General features: G+C 35.9%; 1 non-coding gene across 1 annotated transcript; it reads left to right on the top strand.

Annotated features, from left to right (window-relative positions):
• The first annotated feature begins 2,052 nt into the window (after nt 1–2,052).
• LOC131238404 (small nucleolar RNA R71) lies at nt 2,053–2,159 on the top strand. The gene has a single exon (XR_009167812.1). It is a non-coding gene; the product is annotated as a small nucleolar RNA R71 (small nucleolar RNA).
• Nucleotides 2,160–17,584: the final 15,425 nt, after the last annotated feature.

The following is a 17,584-nucleotide window of genomic DNA, read 5'->3' on the forward strand; positions in this document are numbered from 1 at the left end:
CTCCTACTGTGTCATGCTCGATTGGGAGGGGGTGTGACCTTACCCGTATGAGGGAGTAGGCAATGTTAGGCTGAGTCTGACCAGCTCATAAATAGGTCCGCTATCAATGGGTCGGGTCGATATTGGTAAGTGAATAGTGAGGTCTCTTCCACTTACTTAGTTGTGTGCTTGATGAAGGGGCAAGTTGGCTAGAGTGTACTAAACCCCGGTGATCATCCTAGAGATGTACGATACTGATATGTGGACTTATTGAGTAAGAGTTACATACTCAATATTTTACTCATTCATTCATTTATTCACTATCCACTCGGGCTGGTGGTATGCAACTAATTTATTATGTGTACCTTCACAATGGCTAGAATTTCAATTGAGGTGCACGACCAACCTGAGATCAGGAGTTTACCACATTGAGTCTGACTATCCAAATTTAGGTATGGGACTAGTTTGGATAGAAGTCCCTTGTGATGGACCCCATACCCTACGATACTACATACTATTATCCCGACTTCACACTCCAACTTGGTCATTTCATTCACACCGCATATTATATTGCATCCTCAATACATAGCATTTGGTTTACTATACTTCTATTTTGCATAGTCTGAATAAGGTTGATGGTATTATGGACTCACCAGAATCTGCATATTGCATTACATTTGCAGCATATTGCATTACATTTGTTGCTATATTTCTTCATTTATATGGCCTAGAAGAGGCTGATGGTATTCGTGGCTCTCTAGAATTGCATATTGTATTGTATCCTCAGTATATAATATTTGGCTCATTATGACTCGCATTGCATAGCCAATCTGCATTGCATACTCTAATATTGAATGACTTATAACCTTACCAGTATTCCACTTACGCTGATATTTGTGTGCTTGGCAGTTATCTTATGCACACACGTACACCACCCTCTAAGCTTTCTATAAGCTTATGCAAGATAGATGCATGCAGGTGATGATAGGATGCAGTCGAGTTGAGGCAGGAGCGTGAGGTAAAGCTTCTGGAGCTTTTGGCATCTATCTTATATTTGCATTTATGTATTGTACTAAAGTTTTTGATATTAGTGGATATGTGATGATGATGTTGCCTTTGTGATTTGGGTATACTTATTGTTATGCTCCTTTATCTATAAAAGAATCACACTGAAAATCCTCCTTGTAGGTTCCCAGGATCGAAACCTAGCGTGTGGGCACTAAGAACCAAGAATGGGGTACTACAGAGGCTGACGGCACCGGATTCAGTAATCGGGAATTCTGTGAGCCCATTTTTCAAGTTTAGGGCTTGACAGAAGTTGGTATTTGAGCATAACTTGGGAATACCTGAGGATAACATCACATATCTGTCGATAGCTACCCTACACTCAATGATTGTTAAGAACTTAGAATGATTAGGTCCCCAAGTTTGAATAACTTAGTGACTTTTTGATAGAGCTCCCCATCATGTGTATATTCGAGAGTGTTTAAGGATAATAGACCCTTGTTCTTTCCTGTAAGACATGCTGCCCAAGAGAGTGACCCGAGCGACTCTCACTCTACCACATGTGACTCCCACTCCACCACCGGAGATTCCTTTTCTCCCACTTAAGGATGTCACTCCTCTACCCAAGATCGGTGCGGATCTGATCGTACCCATGAGTGTCACCCAGTTACAACAGATGCTCCAAGCTGTGACAACCACCCTCCATGGGTAGGGTAGATGCCTCGCTGAGATCCCGGAGCAGGCAAAGCAGGAGCATGCGAGCACCCCATTGAGAGATTTCCTTCAGCTCGATCCCCCACGCATCCAAGGCGAGCCAGACCCAACTGTAACCAAGAGGTGGTGCTCCAAGGTGGAGAAGATCTTTGATATGATGAGATGTATGACCCAATAGCGGGTTCCATTAGATATATTTCTTCTCCAGGGTGAGGCTGAGCACTAGTGGGCATCAGTCGCCCGAGCAGTAGGGGCTTCCTTATTCATGAATTCCCCATTACACATCATCTTCACAAATTGGCATATGGGTGAGGTCAATCCCTCATAGAAAAGCTTGTTATACATCATGTTTCATAGCCATGTAGTGGACATGAATTTATGAGATCCTTAAATCGCTCCCAACATTGGAAGAAGGTATCATCCTCCTTTTCCACAAATTCATGATTGTTTTCCTTAAGGTATTTATTTTATGATAGGGGAAGAACTTTTTAAGGAACTCCCTTGTCATCTCAACCCATGTGCCAATGGACCTTGATCTTAAGGAATGTAACCACGACTTAGCCTTTTCTTTTAAAGAGAAAGGAAATAATTTCAATCTAACTGTGTCCTCAGACACGTTTGGGAACTGTAATGTAAATATGATTTCATCGAGCTCTTTCATATGCAAGTATGGACTTTCATATTCTAGTCCATAAAACTTAGGAAAGAGTTGAATTACCCCTAGTTTAATATCCATAGTTCCTGCATTCAATGGAAATATCATCCAGGAAGGTGTACTCACCCCCGTTAGTTGTAAATAATCACTGCAAGAAAAATGGGCAAAGGCTATGGCCAAAAATCATAGAAAAAGCCCTTTTGCTACAGATATGATCCGTAGCATGTCCGCCTCTATTAGTGGGGTAGCTAAAGGTCTAGCTACGAACTATATCCGTAGTAGTAGATACCAATCGCTATGGATATAATCCGTAGCAATAGATACCAATTGCTACGGATTATATCCGTAGCAATAGATACCAATAGCTACGGATTATATCCATAACAATACCTTTAGCTACCCCACCAATAGCAACGGATGTACTACGGATCATATCTGTAGCAAACAGGATTTTATCCGTAGCAATAGATACCAATTGCACCAATAATATCCGTAGCAATAGATACCAATAGCTACGGACAAAAGCTGTAGCTATAGGAACGGATTATATTTGTAGCTTTTTTTAAAAAAAATTGTAATAATATGACCTGTTTCCATTGTAAGAACCTGTTGTGATTGATAACTCATCTGAGCTTAATGCTGATAGAAATAGTACAAAAATGCAATCAGAAAAAAATGAAACGATGCATTTATTACAAATAACAATCAAATCATACAATGCATCCTACATTCACATTTCTAAATAAACAATACTTCACTTTGCTCAACCTATCATAAGAATTACAACTAAGGCATGCCCTCATGTGCAATAAACAAATACACTCCAACATAGTAAACACCCTCCATATGCATTCAATAATGCTCACATTTTTATAGAATTTTCTTCTTTCAGACGGTCAATTTCAACAAATGTAGAAGATAGAGCTTCTTCTTTCCTTAAAATTGCAGATGTAACTTCTGTGGACTTCGACACAAGATCACTTTCAAGTTCCACAACCCTTCCCTTGAGAAAATGAATTTCATCCTCCACTGACTTCTTTAGTTTGTCAGCCTGTATAAAACAGCATTTATAGACACAATCAAACAAGCATGCCTTTATACACATCTCAAAAGGAAGAAAGACAAAAAAAATACTTATATATGAAGAAATCAAAAATGTACCTACAAATCTTCTAAACTATAGGAAAATCCAACATGAGTAATGTGTTCAAACCTAGGATGGACTTTTAAACTCAAAAGTTAGGTTTAGGTTAAGGTTATAGGTTTAGGTTTAGGTTTAGGTTTAGGTTTAGGTTTTAGGTTTAGGTTAGGTTTAGGTTTAGGTTATAAGTTATAAGTTATAGCTTTAGGGAATTGAGAATAGGTTAAGGTTTAGGTTTAGGAAATCGGGTTCGGGTTCGGGATCGGGTTTAGGTTTGGGTTTTCAAGTTTAGTTTTAGGTTTAGGTTAGGGAGTTGAGATTAGAATTAGGTGTAGGTTTAGGTTTAGGTTAGGGAGTTGTGATTAGGATTAGGTGTAGGTTTAGGTTTATAGATTTGAGAATACATTTAGGTTTTAGGTTTAGGTTTAGGTTTTGAGATTATAGGTTTAGGTTATAGGTTTAGGTTTAGGTTTTAGGTTTAGGTTTAGGTTAAGGTTAGGTTATAGGTTATAAGTTTAGGTTATAGGTTATAGGTTATAGGTTAAGGTTTAGGTTATAGGTTTTGGTTTAGGTTTAGGTTAAGGTTTAGGTTTAGGTTTAGGTTATAGGTTATAGGTTATAGGTTAAATCTTTAGGGAATTGACAATAGGTTAAGGTTTAGGTTTAGGAAATCGGGTTCGGGGTTTGAGATCGGGTTTAGTTTGGGTTTTCAAGTTTAGGTTTAGGTTAAGGAGTTGAGATTAGGATTAGGTGTAGGTTTAGGTTTAAGGATTTGAGAATACATCTAGGTTTTAGGTTTACGTTTAGGTTTTAGGTTTAGGTTAAAGTTATAGGTTTAGGTTAGGTTTAGGTGTAGGTTATAGGTTATAGGTTATAGGTTATAGCTTTAGGGAATTGAGAATAGGTTAAGGTTTAGGTTTAGGAAATCAGGTTCGGGTTCAGGATCGGGTTTAGGTTTGGGTTTTCAAGTTTAGGTTTAGGTTAGGGAGTTGAGATTAGGATTAGGTGTAGGTTTAGGTTTAGGGATTTGAGAATACATTTAGGTTTTAGGTTTAGATTTAGGTTTTAGGTTTAGGTTAAGGTTAGGTTATCGGTTATAAGTTTAGGTTTAGGTTATAGGTTATAGGTTAAGGTTTAGGTTATAGGTTTAGGTTTTGGTTTAGGTTAAGGTTATAGGTTTAGGTTTAGGTTAGGTTTAGGTTAGGTTTAGGTTATAGGTTTAGGTTAGGTTTAGGTTTAGGTTATAGGTTATAGGTTATAGGTTATAGTTTTAGGGAATTGAGAATAGGTTAAGGTATAGGTTTAGAAAATCGGGTTCGGGTTCGGGATCAGGTTTAGGTTAAGTAGTTGAGATTAGGATTAGGTGTAGGTTTAGGTTTAAGGATTTGAGAATACATTTAGGTTTTAGGTTTAGGTTTAGGTTTTAGGTTTAGGTTACGGTTTTAGGTTTAGGTTAGGTTTAGGTGTAGGTTATAGGTTATAGGTTATAAGCTTTAGGGAATTGAGAATAGGTTAAGGTTTCGGTTTAGGAAATCAGGTTCGGGTTCGGGATTGGGTTTAGGTTTGGGTTTTCAAGTGTATATTTAGGTTTAGGTTAGGGAGTTGAGATTAGGATTAGGTGTAGGTTTAGGTTTAGGGATTTGAGAATACATTTAGGTTTTAGGTTTAGGTTTAAGTTTTAGGTTATAGGTTAAGGTTGTAGGTTTTGGTTTAGGTTTAGGTTTGGGTTTTAGGTTTAGGTTAAGGTTATAAGTTTAGATTATAGTTTTAGGTTAGGTTTAGGTTATAGGTTATAGGTTATAGCTTTAGGAAATTTAGATTAGGTTAAGGTTTAGATTTAGGAAATCAAGTTCCTGTTCGGGATCGAGTTTAGTTTTGGGTTTTCAAGTTTAGGTTTAGGTTAGGGAGTTGAGATTAGGATTAGGTGTAGGTTTAGGTTTAGAGATTTGAGAATACATTTAGGTTTTAGGTTTAAGTTTAGGTTTTAGGTTTTAGGTTTAGGTTTAGGTTTTAGGTTTAAGTTAAGGTTAGATTATCGGTTATAAGTTTAGGTTATAGGTTATAGGTTATAGGTTAAGGTTTAGGTTTAGGTTATAGGTTCTAGTTTAGGTTAAGGTTATAGGTTTAGGTTTAGGTTAAGGTTTAGGTTTAGGTTTAGGTTTAGGTTAGGTTTAGGTTATAGGTTTAGGTTAGGTTTAGGTTTAGGTTATAGGTTATACGTTATAGGTTATAGTTTTAGGGAATTGAGCATAGGTTAAGGTTTAGGTTTAGGAAATCGTGTTCGGGTTTAGGATTGGGTTTAGGTATGGATTTTCAAGTTTAGGTTTAGGTTAAGTAGTTAAGATTAGGATTAGGTGTAGGTTTAGGTTTAAGGATTAGAGAATACATTTAGGTTTTAGGTTTAGGTTTAGGTTTTAGGTTTAGGTTAAGATTATAGGTTTAGGTTAAGTTTAGGTGTCGGTTATAGGTTATAGGTTATAAGTTATAGCTTTAGGGAATTGAGAATAGATTAAGGTTTAGGAAATCAGGTTCAGGTTCGGGATCGGGTTTACGTTTGGGTTTTCAAGTTTAGGTTTAAGTTTAGGTTAGGGAGTTGAGATTAGGATTAGGTGTAGGTTTAGGTTTAGGGATTCGAGAATACATTTAGGTTTAAGGTTTAGGTTTAGGTTTTAGGTTATAGGTTAAGGTTATAGGTTTTAGTTTAGGTTTAGGTTTAGGTTTTAGGTTTAGGTCAAGGGTGTAGGTTTAGGTTATAGGTTTAGGTTAGGTTTAAGTTTAGGTTATAGGTTATAGCTTTAGGGAATTGAGAATAGGTTAAGGTTTAGGTTTAGGAAATCGGGTTCGGGTTCGGGATCGGGTTTAGGTTTGGGTTTTCAAGTTTAGGTTTAGGTTTAGGTTAAGTAGTTGAGATTAGGATTAGGTCTAGGTTTAGGTTTAGGGATTTGAGAATACATTTAGGTTTTAAGTTTAGGTTTAGGTTTTAGGTTATAGGTTAAGGTTATAGGTTTTGGTTTAGGTTTAGGTTTAGGTTTTAGGTTTAGATTAAGGTTATAGGTGTTATAGGTTAAGGTTTAGGTTATAGGTTTTGGTTTAGGTTAAGGTTATGGATTTAGGTTTAGGTTAAGGTTTAGGTTTAGGTTATAAGTTTAGGTTAGGTTTAGGTTTAGGTTATAGGTTATAGTTTTAGAGAATTGAGAATAGGTTAAGGTTTAGGTTTAGGAAATTGGGTTCGGGTTCGGGATTAGGTTTAGGTTTGGGGTTTCAAGTTTAGGTTTAGGTTAAGTAGTTGAGATTAGGATTAGGTGTAGGTTTAGGTTTAAGGATTTGAGAATACATTTAGGTTTTAGGTTTAGGTTTTAGGTTTAGGTTAAGGTTATAGGTTTATGCTAGGTTTAGGTGTAGGTTATAGGTTATAGGTTATAGGTTTAGGTTAGGTTTAGGTTTAGGTTATAAGTTATAGGTTGTAGGTTAAGGTATAGGTATAGATTATAGGTTATAGGTTAAGGTTTAGGTTTAGGTTATAGGTTTAAAGTGTGGTCCCTGCAAATACAGATATAAACACGGCCTGCTCCACTTGGTCAGGCCCTTTCAATGCTGTCCATAGAAAATGGACAGCTTCATCATGGTCATAACAACAGTTCCCCTTTCCAAGGACCCCCGCTCAACATTTGGATAGCTCCGACGTACATCCGAATCTGCTTTATCAATTTCGAGATAATATATAAACATGGGCCTGTCCAAATGGCCAGGCCACTCATATTGTTTTCCATAGGAAGTGGACAGCTTCATCATGGTCATAATAGCAGTTCCCACCTTCTATGGACCCCCGCTCAACATCCGGATAGCTCCAATGCACATCCGGATCTACTTCATTAATTTCGAGATAATATATAAACATGGGCCTCTTCAAATGGCTAGGCCACTTCATCAATGAATCATATAGTATGAAGGAAAGAAGACTCACCAATTTATCTAGCAAGGAGAGAAAGTGTGAGTGCTTGAAATGTCGCCATTTCTTTAAATAATGGATGCATATTCCACAATGCAATCTGAGAATGAGTAAATTTTTTAGTTTCTCCAACAATGCATATGGGCACAGATTTACATATAAACATTTTAAAGATTGTAAAATAGAATAAATGATTATATTAACTTCTAAGTATCGATTAAGAAAAAAATGTAAATGATGATGGGAAAGAAATCTCAATATATTAAATTATTGAAGGACAATGAGACATACTACGACTACAGGTGCTCAGAGCAAGATAACTGCACCAATGTTGTACATAGTTGCATTGACAGAACAAAAAATTATACGAATGAAATGACAAAAACCCAGGATATCATGGACCGGAAGGAAGATGAGTACCCTCAAGAAAAAACTCATGCCAAGCATATTTAATGCGACGAACTTTCATTATGTCTTTGGTTGGCTTCACCAAAGGTTTTATCTGCACTAGCAGGACAGATTAATAGAAAACACCAATAAAACAGAAATTTACTTGGATGTAAAAGCTGAATGCCAATTTGCAACACAGAAGCAACAACTAGAAAATTATGTATCTGAAAATATAAATAAAGAGCTAAAATTTGAGTATATCTGAGTGAAAAAATAACCATTTCAAAGATAAAATAAATAGTTAAAAACTTTACCATTTCAATATTGAACCTTGTAGTGGCAACATTGATCTATGGGGCTAAAAATACATCAGCCTGCATATAAGAATCTCAAGTTAGTTGGGCCTTTGAGGTCCTCAAATGATAATAGAAGAAGCCAAAAAACTATTGGGGTTGCTACTGTAAATACATTTGTAACTCATTTACCTTGAATTACACTAGAAAATGAAAAATGAAAAAAAAAAAACAAAAAAATAAAAACAAAAACAAAAAAAAAAAAACAAAACAAAAAACAAAAACGCCCTTAAAGATCATAGTTTACATAAATTGTCACTTATATAACAATCACTTATAGGGTCCGGACACATAACAGTCCCATTTCAAAGTTTTTTTTTTTTTTTTAAAAAAAAAAAAAAAAAAAAAAAAAAAAAAAAAAAAAACACCGATGAAAAGGCATCCATCCTTGCATGAGAGCAGGGTTAGCCATAATTCTAAAGCATACATGCTTCACTAAAATTTCATCTCACAGAATGGAAAAACATGTGACGAGAAATAAAGCAACATGAGATCAAATAGCTCATTGTGATTGATGCATGAGAACTGAATTTTAGTCGTGATAAAACTAATTTTAGAGATAAACAGTTATTAGAGTTTACATATCAGGGGTTCAAACTCTTAAAAAACTAACAACATGTTGTGTTTATCACAATAAGAAACCCACAATCATCACGGAAACCCCGACATAAGACGGGCCAAATCTACAGTCATATCCTCAACTAACCTGGTCATGGCACATATGGATGAGCTTTGCAGTCAAGTCATCGAGAAATTCAACAGGTCGCCATATCAACCCATTCAGTTTCAGGGCCTGCACAGTTCATCGATTCAAGAAATTCCCTCCAAGAGATAGCAATGGAATTGTGGGAGTATAGGCCATCAAACTGTGCAGATTAAAGAAAAATGCAGAATGTAGCATAATATGTATATGACAGAACAATTGTCCCAAGGAACAAGGAACAAGGAACAATCCTAAAAAAATATATGCATATAAGTCAGACAAATTCATATAAAACTACATTCTTCAATATTTTCTAGGATGAAGAGATTGTTGAGAACATAATTACTAATTCCATTCAAAGGGACACTTGTTCTTCCTACTAGAGTAGAAGATAACAAAAATGAGCCAAAAAATAATTTTAACAACAGTGGGTTTCATATGCCCCCACCTCAATTTGAATGTCTTTTTTATTACTTAAAATGGCATGTTAAGTCATAAGACATGCAAGCTAAAATGGTCGGTTTGCCTAATCACAAAATTCTCCACAATTTTCCACCAAAACCTTCTAGCTCAACCGCAATGGAAAGAGAGGGCCAAAATAGGACAGAACATGTACCTTCACTGGTACAAAATTATTTGGCCAAAATGAACTGATGTAGACAAAAACAAGCTCAAACAAAGAGAGGAAAATTCCAGCACCGGTTCCTTTCCTGATTACAATAACATCGTGAAAACGGTTCTTAAAGAAACAAATAAAAATGCCATCATAAAAAACAAAAGGAAAAGAAAAAGCAGATGGTTGTGATTTTCAGAAGAACAAATTATAAACCACCCATTGCACTCAGGGAACCTTATCATGTGTCCCTCCCTTGAAAGCCCTATGAATCACAAAAAGGCATTAAATTCTTCAAATCCTGGATGATTTCCAGCTGGTAAGCATGAAGAATGAGCCAACCCTAGTAATTCAAGATTCAACAGAACTGACTTCCGACTGTTCAGAAGAAAAATGGCTGGTTTAAGAAAATTGGATCATCAGGGCTCTTCTTCCTTAGCTACTACTTCAAAGAGAGGCCAGCTATCCAGTGATTGCTTTTCCATGTTTGGAGAATAAAAAAATGGAAGAGGGCTCTTCTTCCTTAGCTACTACTTCAAAGAGAGGCCAACTATCCAGTCATAGTGCTCCTAGTTACATCGGTTCATTTGGACATTCCAATCGATCAATCTGAACTGTCCATTTAGTCCTGAAAATATTTCATGGGCTATGATTGAAAAATAGATCTGATTATATGATCTAATCAATCCTACATTTTGTATTATTTTTTAAAGCCATCCTTTTTCTAAGCCATGAATGGAATGGTTACAATTGCCTTAAAGAGGTGATTCTTTAGAATAATAATCAATCCGTGATGGTTCCTAAGAAATAGATGGATCAAACTATTGGTTGGACATATGTTTGTACAAACGATCCTGACTGTCCATATTTAAAAGACATTCATCGAATGGTTAGTATTTATCTTATTGGTGTGATGTTCATACGATAGCCTATGAAATTTTTGATGGAGCCAATGAATAGTCTAGATCAATGGATTGGATTGTCTAAGTGTCCCAATTAATACCACTAAGAGCACTATAATTTACAATGCTCTTGGAGCACTGGAGCATGTCTCTTTAATGAAAGGTGGATTAACCGAAACCAGCCCATCGAGCCAATGAGAGGAGTGTGCAGGAGTAGGTTCTCTAATCCCACATATAGCTAGAAAGGTTCTTTGGGAAGTCTCTCATCTTCTACTCAATAGCTTAGTTATTGCTTAAAGAGGAGGCTGGCTCATTCACAAAGTGAGTGCAGACTTACATATGCATGTTCTATGTTTAGAGAAGAAATTAGGCTAAAAATGCGCTATTGATTCCTATATGAAAGGAGTGTACTTCCAAAACACACTATCACAGCACTATGTGCTATAAATGCTCACGGATCGAGAAACAGAACAATAGAGAGTTAACCTGGGCTCGACTTTTATAGACACAATCATGGGGAGTTCTCATTAAAAGAAATTAGAGAGGACCAGTTTGGACCAAGCATGCTACCTATCGGGCCCCAAACCTAGGCAAACCAAGAAGTAATGAGATTAAACAAAGAGTCCAAACATGAGCTCAAATCTCACAATCACATCTGTCTACACTTTCCCAGTCACCAGACAATGCAAAAGAATGTGATTAATGGATTCTTCAGCTTTATAGCATAAAACACACCTGTCTGAAGCGCTTAAACCACACCTCTGAAAGTTATCCATGGTCAGAATTTTCCTGCAACAGCTAACCAAGCTAAAGCCTTCACCTTTAAAGGAAGCACTTAATACCAGCTTTCCATACTTAGTTTTTTTTTTTTTTTTTTAAAGGAAGAAAAAAGAAAGAGAAAGAAAAGAAATTTCCTATAAAATTAATTCAACAGGAGAAATTTATTAAAGAAACCAAAACCACAAGCTAGCAAGATCCCAAGGTTTCAAATAAACGATTCCTCCACATCTCTACAATTTGCATTAGCAAATAAGTCCATAAACAAATTAAATTGAACCATGATCCTAGTGGTGGTGGTAGTATAACCAGCTAATCTAGATTGTTGTCACAGTTTCCAATGCTCACAGGTCTTAAAATTACCTCACAAAGCCAATCAAAGGCAAAATTCTTTAAAGCAGAAAATGATAGCCTGCTAGTTGTATATTGAATTCCGTGCAACCCCAAATGCTCAGTAGAGATGAATTTAGATGTAAATAAATTCCCATTGAGTAGAATGCCCACTTACCTCAATTACCATTGTTCCTGATCCTTTGAATAGAGAAACTAGCTCACTCTGCCATTACAGGCTAGTTCAGCAGAGGAAGTCCATTCCACCCAATGCAAAATGTGATTGTTGCATTTTCCAAACGACACACCCTTGAATATTTGGGTAGAACTAATTGGCTGGGCTTGTTGGGTTGGGTGGGTCTACACGAGATATTGATTTTGCATGGCCCAGGCCACCCTAACTACTTGAGATGTTTCTATGAGCAATGGATCTGATACCAACAAATGCATGCACGGTAAACAATCATCAAATGCTAAGATTTCTTTTCTTTAAGTATCAAATTAGGAAATAAAAGTTACTCCTCAACTATCATACTTTGAAGGATCACTAATAGTTCTGAATTCTGTAGTACATGCAGCTGTAGAAATTATTAAAAACAAATTAAAATAAGTAAAAGAGGAGAACAAACCACAAGCATGAAGCATTAGAAAAGAACACTCGCACAACAACGAAGGAATGTTAACTAGGATGGGTGAAATAGAACTACTAATAAAAATAAATAATAAATAAATAAAAAGAACTACTAATCAGAATTTTCAACAAATTGATTAAATAGAGCTTCTTCAAGAGTGACAAGGTCCTTTGCATACCTTGTAGATCATTATGTAAACTGTGGCCTACTAAATAGTCCCATGTGACAACAACTTCTTCAAAGATTTCTACAAAATGCAAAGACCAGTCAGTAAAAGAAAATACGAGAACCAGCAATTAACAGGTACAACTTACAATACCTGTATATTTACCAAAGAAGAGGTAACTATAAGTTTGACCCATGGCAGTTTTGAACCTACAGCCTTCACATTATTAGTACAATGATGATTTTGTTGCAGTTCATGAGTTGTAAATTACAGTTTGGTTGCAACTTAATTCTTTAGCAAGAAATAAAGATGCATTGAATTACCTGAATAGCTGTCTTTGAGCTGACAAATGCCTCGATTTTCTTCCAGTCACGATCAAAGATGAAAATAATGAGAATCATTACAATCATGTCATGGTTAAATCCCATCATCTATGCCATAGTTATGACAAATTGGAAAATAAGTAAGTGATGTAGTAAGTGACAGAGACATGAACCAAAGACCAACCACAAACTTTCCCTTATTAAATTTCCATCTGTATACCTGAATCTTCATTACCTCACTAGTGCTTTCATGGTAAAATAGAGAATACATGCAAACCCAATCAATTGACAAAAAAAAACAACCAACACCCAAAAATACCTTCACAGGTAGAACCTTGGGAGAACTCCCAACTCCCCATATAAAGAATTCAAATATAGAAGAGCAACCACCCATCAAACATGATTAAATAAACGGACCTAATATAGGCCATATACTGTTTCAGCACTAACATTGAAAAGCATGAGAAAGACCTATAAGTGCTGGTTTAAAAGAGTACTCAAGTCGACATTTGGCTCAAAGAGAATAAACAATAATGATCATCACTAATACACACCATCGAACCTTTTTTTCATATACAAGTAAATCATTTTCAAAATAAATAATTAAAATTACACCCACCCTGTTAGGCATGCTTCTCCCATATAATTCATAAATCAGTACAAGTTGCACTATCATATTATCCAAGTAAAATTTCAATAAACTATTTGTGAAATGAACTAAGTACAGCTAGACAAGCATCTTATGTGTGAAACTTTCATGAGATCCAACGGTCGATCAGTCCACTGCCTCATCTTTCAATATTCATGAGACCAATAATGAGGTATATCCCAATCTCAAGTAGACCACATTACAGGAAATATTTTTGAATGAACGTCTATCATTAAAAACTTTTTAGGGGGCATAAAAGTATTAGATCAAGATGATCTTTGTTTTTTTCCTTTCATCTGGGTCTGTATGACTTAATCAATGGATTGCATGTCAAATAAATAGTATGGAGGGCCTTAAGAGGATTTTAATGGTGGATATCCAATCACTATTGTTTTCTTGTGGTGTGGTCCACCTGAGATTTAAATCCCTCACATTTTTGGAATCAAGCCCTAAAATTATCTGTAAAAATAGATGAACGGAATGGATGAAACACATACATCATGGTGGGGCTCACAGAGCACCGACCATCAGCCACCGGACTGGTGGCAAGGGGAGTAGCCAATTTGTTCATCTGCCTCCTGAAAATTGGAGTATTCCAAAACTTGTGTTGGCCATACCACAAGAAAGAACAGCTCCTTTCAATATTCAAAACCCACTCCATAGATTTCAGAAATGGAGAGAGAAAGAGAGACTAACCGTTGTTTTGAGGAGCTAGAGATCGTAGATGGTTCGCAGGATAGATGTCTGAGATGTCTGGATTTCCTCTCCTTCTTCTTCTTCTTTTTCTTCTCCTCCTTCTTTCGAGTGCTCTCCAAATCTCTCTCACATATTTAAGGTGTGTTTGCGGTGAAAGGGGGTTTTCAAAACCCTAGCAAGAGAGAGAGAGAGAGGTTGGGAAATAGAGAGGCGGGTGCGCGAAAGAGAGAGAGGGTTTGGGTTTTGGTAGAGGGGCGGGCGCATGAGAGAGGATTTAGGTTTTGGGAGAGGGGCGGGTGCACGAGAGAGATTGAGGGATTTAGGAGAGGAGCGCGCACAGGATAATGTTTTGGGGTGGGGTTGACGGACGACACTTTTAAGTGCTTAGTTTTAGGTTTTGTGGGGCCCACCGTGATGTATGTTATTTATCTACTCTGTCCATTCATTTTAAAAGATCTTTTTAAGGGTTGATCCAAAAAAGGAGTCATATCGAAGCTGTAAATGGACCACATAAAATATTAACGATAGAAATTTATTTTTTATTATTTTTTATGGTGTGGTCCACTTAGACCTTCAATCTACTTACTTTTTAGGCTCATCTACTGAAATTATATATCAGAATTTATGGGCAGCTTAGATAAAACACATATATTCCAATGGGCCCCATGGAGCCCCTTGAGCACCATCAATCTCTAATAAGCTGCTGGTGGAAGGTAGGTTTTAGCTATAGATTAAGTAGGCTTCAGCTACGGATTAAATCTATAGTATTTTAGCTACGGTTTATATCCGTAGAAAAAAAAAAGAATGTGGTTTGCATCCTTTGCCCCTTTTTGGTAGTGAATCTTGTAGAGTACGATGCGGGGGTGCATTATGCACCTCATTTTCATCTTGAACTTCCTCAACTGGTGGTTGAGGTTGAGGTTAAGGTCGATTTGCAGCCATCACTTCAATTAACTGAGAAAATCTCAAGTGGTGTTTAATCCTGTAATGGATAGGCAACCCTTTAACTAATCCTCCTTCACTCAAAAGACGGAGGGTGTTGTCACGAACCCACTTGGGCATGAAATACTCTCAACCCTCAAGTAACTACACAATTAAACCTAAAAAGAAAACTAGAAAAACTAAAACAAATAAGAGATCTAAAAAAAGGATAAGAGAGAGGGTTGGATCAAAATTACCGAATAAGTGTTACTATGTTAGGATCATACAAAACAGAAAACAATATTAGTTTATAAACATAATTTCAAAAAAAAATCCTAGCCTAAAACATAGTAGAAAAATAAACCCTAATCTTAACCTAATTCTAATACTAATTAATTCCAAAAAAAATGTAGTCATAATCTCCAACAACGGCGCTAAATACTTGTTCACAACCCGAAGTGTAGAGTCATGATGTAGTAATAACTTGTGAGAACGAGGTCGAATCCACAGGGACTAAACTTGTATGTATTCTGAAAAGAATTAAAATTAGAACTAGAAGAATATCTAAATTTGAATTCTGGAATAAAAGAGGGTAATTATGAATAACATTTAAATTATCAATTAAAGGTGGGAACTACGGTGCCAAGGATCCACTTATAGCTATCAAGATGCTACCTTACTTGATTCAAGGAACACAATTGGAATTGGAGTCCTATCCTATCCAATTGAAAGATAAAGAAGTTTAAATCAAATCTAAACTTTTCATTGACCTAATTCTCAATGAAGGAGAATTGTGATGACTGGAAGGGATTCCATCACCCTACCATGCCCAGGAAACGATGGTGAATAACAAGATTTACCAATCTCACTATCTAAAAACAAGAAAAGAAGATATCCAAAGCTATCACAACATCCATTGTAATTTGAGTCATAATAAATCATAGAAAACTAAAAATATTCCCTTAATATCAAACTAGAAATCAATGAAGCTCAATAAGAACAAGAATCAAAGCAAAATAAACACCAAAACACGTTACAAGCTTCACCTCTTAGCCCTAGTTAAGAGGTTTAGCCAACTATAAATATGATGGAAACCAAATCTCTTCAATAAAGCATGAAAAATAAACTAGTGAAGAAGAAAAACTCTTTGGCGGTTACTCCACCCTTGTGTATATTCCTTAAGACCTTTCCAAACCCTAAAAGATGCTTTGGAGCATCCAAGGGAGTCCTATTTATAATTGTTGAACTCCAACTTTCGCACCAAGTTGGAAAAATCTAGAAACCGCCTCAAATTTATGCATTCTGTGTAGTTTTTCAAAATATGCTCGGAGTTTAAAGCACCTCAAATTTACGCACTCTGCATAGTTTCCAAAAATACATTCAGAGTTTCATAATATGTTTTTTCAAGATAATTTCAGGATTCATTTTCTTCACTTCAAATCTTTGATTTTCGTTATTCCTTACTTGGTTTTCTTAGATCTTTAGCATGTGAGTTCTTATTAATGACTTCCAAATCTCCAAATCTTCATTTCGTAATTTTTTGAGTATAAATCTTCCTTTTGGCATCAATTTCACCTTTAAGCTCTCGAAATCACCTTACACATGAAAACATATATAATTAAATCGATTAAGTACTATCATGTTTATAAAATCAAAATATTAATGGGGAAAGTATGCAATATTTCACACTCAGCACTACTCCACCTACACCTATACATCTTCCTACTGTTTGACTTATTCCTGTGTTTCACGCTTATCGATTTCAACATCAATCACTTTTGACTTTTTTGGTTCCTTGTTTTCTCCCTTACAGAACAAAGAATCATCATTAAACTTTATGTAACAGCTAATTGTGATTTTTTATGTGACCAATCATACATCCTCGATCCCTTCATACCATCACCATATCTAACAAATGTGTACTTTTTTACTATTTGGTATACCTTATCTCTCTCAATTGACAGTACATGAGATTAACTGTTACAACTAAATACTCATAACCCTAAGTAGTCTGCACTATGACTACTCCACACTTCCTCTGAAATTTTATAACAAATTAACATATACGAAGACCGATTCACTAAGTAACAAGTAATGTTAGTGGCGTCAGAACATAGCTCTTTGCATAATGCAGCACTACTCAACATGCTTTGGACTCTCTCTAAGAGAGTATTGATTCATTCATTATGCCACACCATTATTTTCTAGTGTGTGTCTACCTGTGTTATGCTTTACGATCCGCTCATCTTTATAAAACTGGTTAAATTTATTTAAAGTGAATTTTCTACCATCGTCTATCCTTAACAGTTTCAATTATCTTCCTAACTATTTTTCTACCATCGTCTTCCATACTGTGAAGGTGGTGAAATGATTGAGTTATACTTTATGATGTATATCCGCACCTTTCGAGAGTAGTCATTTATGAATGATACAAAGAACGATGACCCTTTCTAAAAACTACTATCAATTTTCCCCATATATAAAAATACACATAATCAAGCACCCCTTTACTAACATATTTTCCTGATTTAAAAGATAATTATGATTGTTTACCATGTATAAAATTCACATATATTTAAATCAACACATTTAAAAGTAGAGATTAAGCATCGATTAGAAAGTAGCTTCATACCGTGCTCGCTCATGTAGCATACACATGCATAATATAAACGTGCTGACATGGACT

Source organism: Magnolia sinica, chromosome 2, assembly GCF_029962835.1.
Source record: "Magnolia sinica isolate HGM2019 chromosome 2, MsV1, whole genome shotgun sequence".
NCBI lineage: Eukaryota > Viridiplantae > Streptophyta > Magnoliopsida > Magnoliales > Magnoliaceae > Magnolia > Magnolia sinica.